Below are 8142 nucleotides of genomic sequence, written 5' to 3'. Positions count from 1 at the left end.
TGTGGAGAACCGGAACAAACTATCCGTCACATGGTGCTGGAATGTCCTAACACCAAATTCGGTGGCAACTTGGAAGAGCTCAAGACCTTGAATGGGAAAGCCGTGGATTATTTTAAGGATTCTAGTTTTAAATTTTAATTTTATAATGCAGTGACATGTAGAGATATGCCATACGATAAATAAAATAAACAAGACCCAAAAAAGCCGGGCCGCAGGTGGAGTATCGCTGATACTTCCTAATATCGGATAAAGCTCAAGCATTAAATCTAGGGCCCCTAAAATTCTCCCTTAAGCCAGCTCGACAAAGTTACACGCACTTACCGAAACGGTTACGGTACGCGATAATTCCCAAACGAGTTTTCCCGTGACACTGGCCGACTTTAGTTTGGTGATTTATTTAATTACCGAGCGCTATAGGAGACCCTAGTGTGTCGCTTGATTGTGACGGTCTTAATGAGAAGCAGCGCCTTTCGACTCTCGTAAAGACTCGCATGCTCAGTTTTTTCGGTCACGTCTCAAGGAGGAACAATGACTCCGTCGAGCGTCTAGTGGTGCAGGGTATAGCAAACGGAACAAGACCGCGTAAAATACCACCTATGCGATGGACTGACCAATTCAAATCTGCCCTGAACTCATTTGCCAGAATGACCTCCAACCGCGGAAAATGACGAGAAATCGTACGGCAAGCAACAACATCTGTGCCTGATGTCAGCAGTTGACCACGACACTGCAAAGAGTACAACGACAAAGAAGAAGAATGAGAAGTTAGCACTACATACATCATCATCATCATTGGCCACATCATTATGACAGATGATTGTTGCAGCGACAGTTTATTAAGAAGAAGAGATCTGCGCCGTCGGAGATTGGAGGTGCGGCACATTTTTCCTGTGGCTGTAAAGTCCAATTGCAGCACGGCACTTCGTGCCACAAAGATCGCAGGTGAAACGCAAATTTGTTGCTGGTTCCTGTGAAGCCCGAAGTCTTTTCTGCTTTAAATCATCATCATGCTTCGCTATGCCGTCACGTAGAAGGTTCCGCTATCCCGCTCTTTTAACGGCTTTCGTTTCCCAGGTGTTTTGAGTCGATGCCAAAGGACAACATGTCCCGCTTGCAGGAATCCTTCAATCGCATCGGGCATCCGATTGGTCGTAGCACTTCAAAATAGGCTATTATTTAACGTTATTTAAATGCTTATCAAAATAACTAAAAAAAGGTAAGGTAAGGTCCTTTTTTGAATTAGCACGGCAGCATGTTCTTATTTAAAACTAGCGACCCGCCCCGGCTTCGCAAGGGTATAAACTTAAAAATTATACACCTAAACCTTCCTCAAGAATCACTCTTGATAGGTGAAAACCGCATGACAATAAGTTTAGTAGTTTTTGAGTTTATCGCGAATATACAGACCGACAGACGCGGCGGGCGAGTTTTGTTTTATAAGGTGTAGTAACCAGTAATGGTATCGTTTTAGTAATTTTATTTATTTCAACAGAAGTAAGAGCTTTCCCTTAAATCTTCATCCGTAGACCGTTAGCCGTAGCGAACGTAGAATTAAATAACGCTTGCTCTGATAATAATTTAAAACCTTAAACCTAATTCTAAAGAAGGTTATTTATTATATTATAAAGGTTTTTATACCCGGGGCATTTGCGGCAGAACGGCTCCTGGGAGCCTGGGGTCCGCTTGACAACTTATCTCGAGAATTGGCGTCGGCACTAGTTTTCACGAAAGCGACTGCCATCTGACCTTCCAACCCAAAGGGCATACTAGGCCTTATCGCGATTAGTCCGGTTTCCTCACGATGTTTTCTCATTGATACGAAATGATGATTGATGGGGTTTGAACCCGCTTCGTATTGAAAGTCGCACGCTCTTACCGCTAGGCCACCAGCGCTCTTGATGAGAGGTAGAGAAAATCGACAAAATTAATTATACATTATAAAACCACTAACAAGGATATCTTTTATCTGGGGAAATTCAAATAAAAGGTTGCTTAAAGCGCTATTGTAAATAACGTGAAAAACTTCTTTATCAGCTCCAAACAATTGGTTTAAATCTAAAACAAGGGCATTTGATGATATCTGTATCCTGACAAACGACTTTAAAACCTTCGGATAGATATATCACCGCCTAAGGCCTATCTGTAGATTTACGCCTCAACTTTAAAACGAGCAAAGTTCTTGACTTCAGTAAATTTTCAAAAAGCCAGGCGTCGTAAGCAATTTGGCACTTGGTAAATTTTACACTATGGAAGGTAGAGGTAAGGAAATGAATCTTCATGTATCGAAAAGTGACCGTAAAAAACAGTAAGTAGGCGGCGCCACCATACACTGAAGTACCAAGACCATACACCTAGTATTTTATATAGATGTGTACCCGTGCGACCGTGAGGGACAGAACATACGCAATGCGACAAAATTAAAAACACGTTTTAACATTCCTGACAACATACCAGAAACAACCTACGTAATTTGGTCGGGTTATTTGCTGCCTCTCCCCCATTTCATCTCTACATTATTATACCTCTATGGTTCATGTCATAGAGTCTCCTATATATTACAATACTCTGTGGTCTCAGAGCTCTCAGAGATTAGGAACTATTATTTAAAGCTGAAAGCGGTCACTTTTGCAACAATTCTGCCATAAGAGATTGGTATCCTTACTATACCATCCATATTTTATACAAAGACTTGCTTTCAAAAGCGAAATTTTGGTTTTATTTAAAGGTAAATTAGTAATTAGATGTTCAATAGGTTTTTACGTCAATAGGATATACATTTTAAGGGGCTTTGTACAATAGATAATACAATTTCAGACAAGTAATGCTAAGTAAATCTTATTTATGGGACCAGAAAAAATTAGGAGAGCAGAATCTTTGGGATATATTGTAGCCGGCTAACTACAGCGGTAGAAAATGAAAACTAGATTCTTAAGCGAGGCTTAGACTAGCAAGAACTTGCATGCAATTTTCATTACATTGCGGTATCTGATAAACATTTTGAATCCAGTTTACCTAAGTCAGCAATGTAACGTAAATTGCATGCAAGTCCTTTAAACCTCGCTTTAAAATAAAACAATATAATAGTAAAAATATGTACAATAAACTAAACTAATTTCTATCAGTACGCGAGTCATAACCAATAAAATATCGTCACTGGCCTTAACGTTTTCGAATTCCAATCTTCGTCGAGCCGAACGATGAATTCCGGCAGCGGGTGCTACTGCGGGCTACGCGGGCTCACCAGGCGCAAACAGATAAAAACTTCAGGAGCGAATATCCAGAAAATAAAAAGCTTCAATCATGCGTCTTCAGTTTTAAACCAAAAGAAAGGGCTACATTAGACGCAGCCCTCGTTAATACTGTTAACACAAATCATAAGCATTGAGTCACATTAAATAAATAAAATCAAACTTGTGCTATTTGCAACAAAATTCCAGCAGAAAATTGATAAGAAAAAACAAAAGACGGGCGAATGGCTTAGTTTTTTTTACAACCGGCCTGCACTATGCAGGTTTGCCATGTTACAATATAAAGAACGAAACAAGATCAAGATCTAAAAAAAATATCTTTCGAACAAAGGTTAGTCGCGGAATCATTCTGTCGGCCTACAGAAAATGAAAATGTTTTAATACTAATATATTAATACAATTGCAGGTATTATAAACATAACCATTATATCTAGTTTGCGTAGGTAACAACCACGTCGATAATTAGTACACGAAACTACACAAATTTATGATATAAGCACTTCAGGAATTTCATGAAGTAGTACTTCAAACCAACGGCGTGATTCGGGAAATTAATTAGAGATTCACTAGATATGAAATAGTAAATATATGTGACGTCGCACGGGTAAAGGTACCTTACGGCGGTTGGCGCTTACGCTATTATTAACGCCGCTCCAATTAATATTGGATGGCACATACGTCGCATAGCGCCGCAATAACATGCGGCGCTATGCGACGTAAGCGCCAGCCGCCATAGTTTAGTTTAGTTTATTTCTTTCATAATGATAAATTACAATATAAATTATTCTTACACTAATGTATATGAATTTATATTATGATCGTCAATTATTCAGCATGCAAACATGTAATTATAAAATGTCAACAATGATAAATCAAAAACAATACAAATTATGAAAAACTAACTAACAATTATAAAACGTATTGGAAAATTACGGTACCTAATAAAGGTACCTTTTGCCGTGGAACGTCATATATCTTTACTATTTCATATCTAGTGAATCTCAAATTAATTTCCCGAATCGCGCCGCAAGTTACATAATTAATATCGTAAGTCCTGGGCATAATTTAACAGATTACCTATAATAACAGATTACATGTATATGCCAGCATAAACCAATTAGGAAGGAATTAATTACTATTGATGTCTGCGCCGGTCAAAACAGTAAACGTAATTCCATTTACCACCGTAGATTATGACATGTTATCTTCATTATATTTATGTATTTACGTAATATCTTCAAACCTAATAATAATATTTAGTCGCACAATAATGACCAAATTAGGGGGCTTATTTAGGTGGATTTATTTTAACCACGTTTGATTAAATATTACAGACAGATGTATGTATTAAAAAATATATGATAAAACCACCAATCTATAACATTAAAAACACCGGCCGAGTGCGAGTCGGTCTTGCACACCGAGGGTTCCGTACTTTTTAGTTTTTGTTGTTATAGCGGCAACAGAAATACTCGGTGAAAATTTCAACTGTCTAGCTATCACGGTTCATGAGATACAGCCTGGTGACATAGACAGTCGGACAGCGGAGTCTTAGTAATAGGGACCCGTTTTTACCCTTTGGGTACGGAACCCTGAAAAAACTAAAAATAATATTCCAAATCGGTGTTGAGTCATAACGGAGTTCTGAGGTAACAAACATTTAAAAAAACTTACAAAAGAATTGAGAACCTTTATATGACCAAAGTTAGATTATAGAACAGTAATGACGCCGTTTGGCGTAAAGCGGAAATAAAAATAGGTCGAGTATCGGAGAGATTGCTAGTATTATATAATCTGTGGCCGTGGTATAACAGCCAGGCATCAGCATATACAGTGATTACAGTGTGTAAATCCAATACGGGCGAATATTTAAACGGTGGTTAGCATAGGACCTAAGAAGTATTTATATCGAGATAGATTTTGCTTAGAAATATAATGAAAATATTGACCATATAAAGTATTTCGGCCCGCAATGTAGAGCAACACACAAGTTACGAGATACGAGATTTTTAACTTTTTAACTTTTTTTTTTTAATTTTTTTAACGCATGTTGGCAGATACTATAAAAAGTTCGTATCTTGTGATGTCATGTCATGTTATGTCAGTACATTTGCAAAAAAATATTACGCGGTCATAATTAATTAAAAATGTAAATTATTTTTTCCCCGACCATGACATTAGATTTGAATTTAGTTTATTTGAAATTTTCATACTTTAATTAAGAATTCATTTTGAAATTACTGCAGTTTCCTAAAATACATGTACATTACTGAAATTGAAATTTGAAATTTTATATTTATCACATTTTATTTATTACTTATTTTTTTTTTATTTTAGACATGTTTCCTGTTAGTTAGTTAATATTAGTTATACATATTTAAATTTTTAAGTTTGTATTTTAATTTTATTTGTTTTATGTTTCAAAGCTTTTATGTGCCATGTTGCTTGAATTAAATTAATACAATACAACAATTAAGGTTGGTCCCATAGTAAAAGTTGCTCAGTATAATCCCAAAACCGGGAACGGGAATGCACTTATTTTTTAGCCATCCTGTATCACACAAAATGTATGTATCAATGTGTTGTGGTCTATAACTTACAGAGCCACTAGTTCTATCAGATCGGTATCCCATATGATACAATCTTAATTTTTCGAATTACTGATGACTGATGCGTGACTGGATATATCAATCCATTTCCTGATTAAAACGCGCTAAGTAATTATTCGGTCTAAAATATTGGTTACATTTACATCCACTGAGTCGTTTTTTGTGAGAATAATATATTCAACGCTTTGATTTAGTTTCAAGATAATTTTAATTAATATAGTCTGGCAACCCAATTTTGTCACTAGAAAAAGGCTCAAAAAATTGCCTACATTTTTCAAATTTGCTGCCTTTTCTATTAACGGGAATGGCTTGTCAAACAATATTAATTTAATCTAAATTTAATTTTAAGTATTTAGTTATTTCTGTATCAACTTTAATGCTTTACTTGCCTAATTATTTACTTTATTTATCTAATTGTTATTTTTGTTACTTGCCCAATAATGTTTACCAGTAGACCAGCGGTAAACCAAAAATTGGTTTTTATTAAATTAAAGTTTTTTCTTCTTTGATGTCATTGTACTTACCCGGCCTATCTGCAAATATGTCAGCATCCGGGACCTGTGTGGCTACCAGTTTGGCAGTGACATAAACGCTATAGATAACGTAACTTACTTTCTATGTATCTCGCTCGCACTCGCATATTTTTGCGAGCGAGGTGATTCGATATACGCGATATAATCCGTTTTCATAGTTTTATTTCATAAATATTTAAAAAAAAAACAATACAAAAGGTAATCACGGTCTATATCCCGGTCAATGTAAGTCTTGTCCCCTGAAAGTTCATATTTTCACCACGTCGCGCGCTGACGTCGCTAGTTTTTCCCCTACCGCCAACTAATACTTCCAAATGTGGGACTATTGTAGTAGTAATATTAGGTCAAGGGTCGTAAATAAATACGAGCATTTATTACTGCTGTAACACATAACCCTCTTGATAATAAATGTGGCTAATGGATTCTAATGGAGTTGGACAAACGCCAATCTGTTCAGATTAGCTTCGCTTCATAAACAAAAACAATAAAAATGGGTCATTTTCAATGCGAGTCCCATATAAAGTAACCTGTTCTGATTGTTACTGAGTCTATGAAAACATTGATGAGTAAGATATATAAATATTCAGTTGACGAGTTTATTAAGTCCTTTATTTAGACATTAAACGTTAGGAGAGTGAGTATTGCTGTGTTTTTAGAGGCGTAAATAATATTGACCAATTTTAGAAAGAACTTTTAAGTCACGCGAACTTATATAAGCCAAAGCTTAGCTTATGTTTATCACCTTACTAGCTTTTTCCCGCGACTTCGTCTGCGTGGACTTAGTAACAGCAGCTAAAGTAAGTATAGCGCCTGGATAAATTCTCATAGCAATTCAATTTGAGCATATCATGCACACAAATTAGCAGGCACTTCATTAATTATCTCAATTTCACCCCGCTTTTTACTTTCTTAAGGGATGATTTTCGGGATAAAAACTATCCTATGTCATTCTCAGGGATTCAACCTATCTCTATGTCAAATTTAATCTAAATCGATTCAGCGGTTTAAGCGTGAAGGGGGAACACACAGACAGACAGACAGACTTTCGGATTTATAATATTAGTATGGATAGTATGGATGGATAGTATGGATGTAATTCAACTATGTTCTTGCAATAAATTATAAAAAAAACATACAACTGAAGTTAGGCTCTCACTGCTCTCAGTTTAAAACAACATTCTGTAACAGCATGAAATTTGAGAGTATTCTATATTAATTGCTTTTAAACGCTTCTCACTGCGAGGTCAGGGTACCTTGACATTTGTCTGTTTGGCCCTATGGTTAACTGGTAGAGAATGCCATGAGGCATTAAGTTCGCCTTTTGTACTTTTTTTTGATGTGCAATAAAGTTTAAAATAAATAAATTTGACACGAACATTCAACTTGGACATTTACAAACGTTTTCTTGTTAGCAAATTGGCGAAGGCAGATTCTTAGTGCGCTCAGTGTCAGCGTAAACGTGATGGGTGTCTGAGGACGACCATGGTTTAATATTTTATAAATTTATATTAACTTTTATACGTTCTTTTTTCTTTTCTTTAGATGTGGGAGACGTGACCAAGCTTAAATGGAGTTGGGCGGGATATGTTGCCAGGCAGTGATGGCAGGTGGACCAAAATGTTGACAGATTGGTGGCCGCTTTCGGATGAAGCGCCTGGCGTCCGTTGGCTCGTTGGGTGGACGTTCGAAAAATCGCGGGGCACTTTTGGATGTGACCTAGCCCAGGACCGGAACACGCGTACACGAAGAGAG

This window comes from Cydia strobilella, chromosome 20, assembly GCF_947568885.1.
Source record: "Cydia strobilella chromosome 20, ilCydStro3.1, whole genome shotgun sequence".
In the NCBI taxonomy this organism is placed as follows: domain Eukaryota; kingdom Metazoa; phylum Arthropoda; class Insecta; order Lepidoptera; family Tortricidae; genus Cydia; species Cydia strobilella.
The sequence above is the reverse complement of the archived record's forward strand: the minus strand, read 5'-3'. Positions refer to the sequence as shown.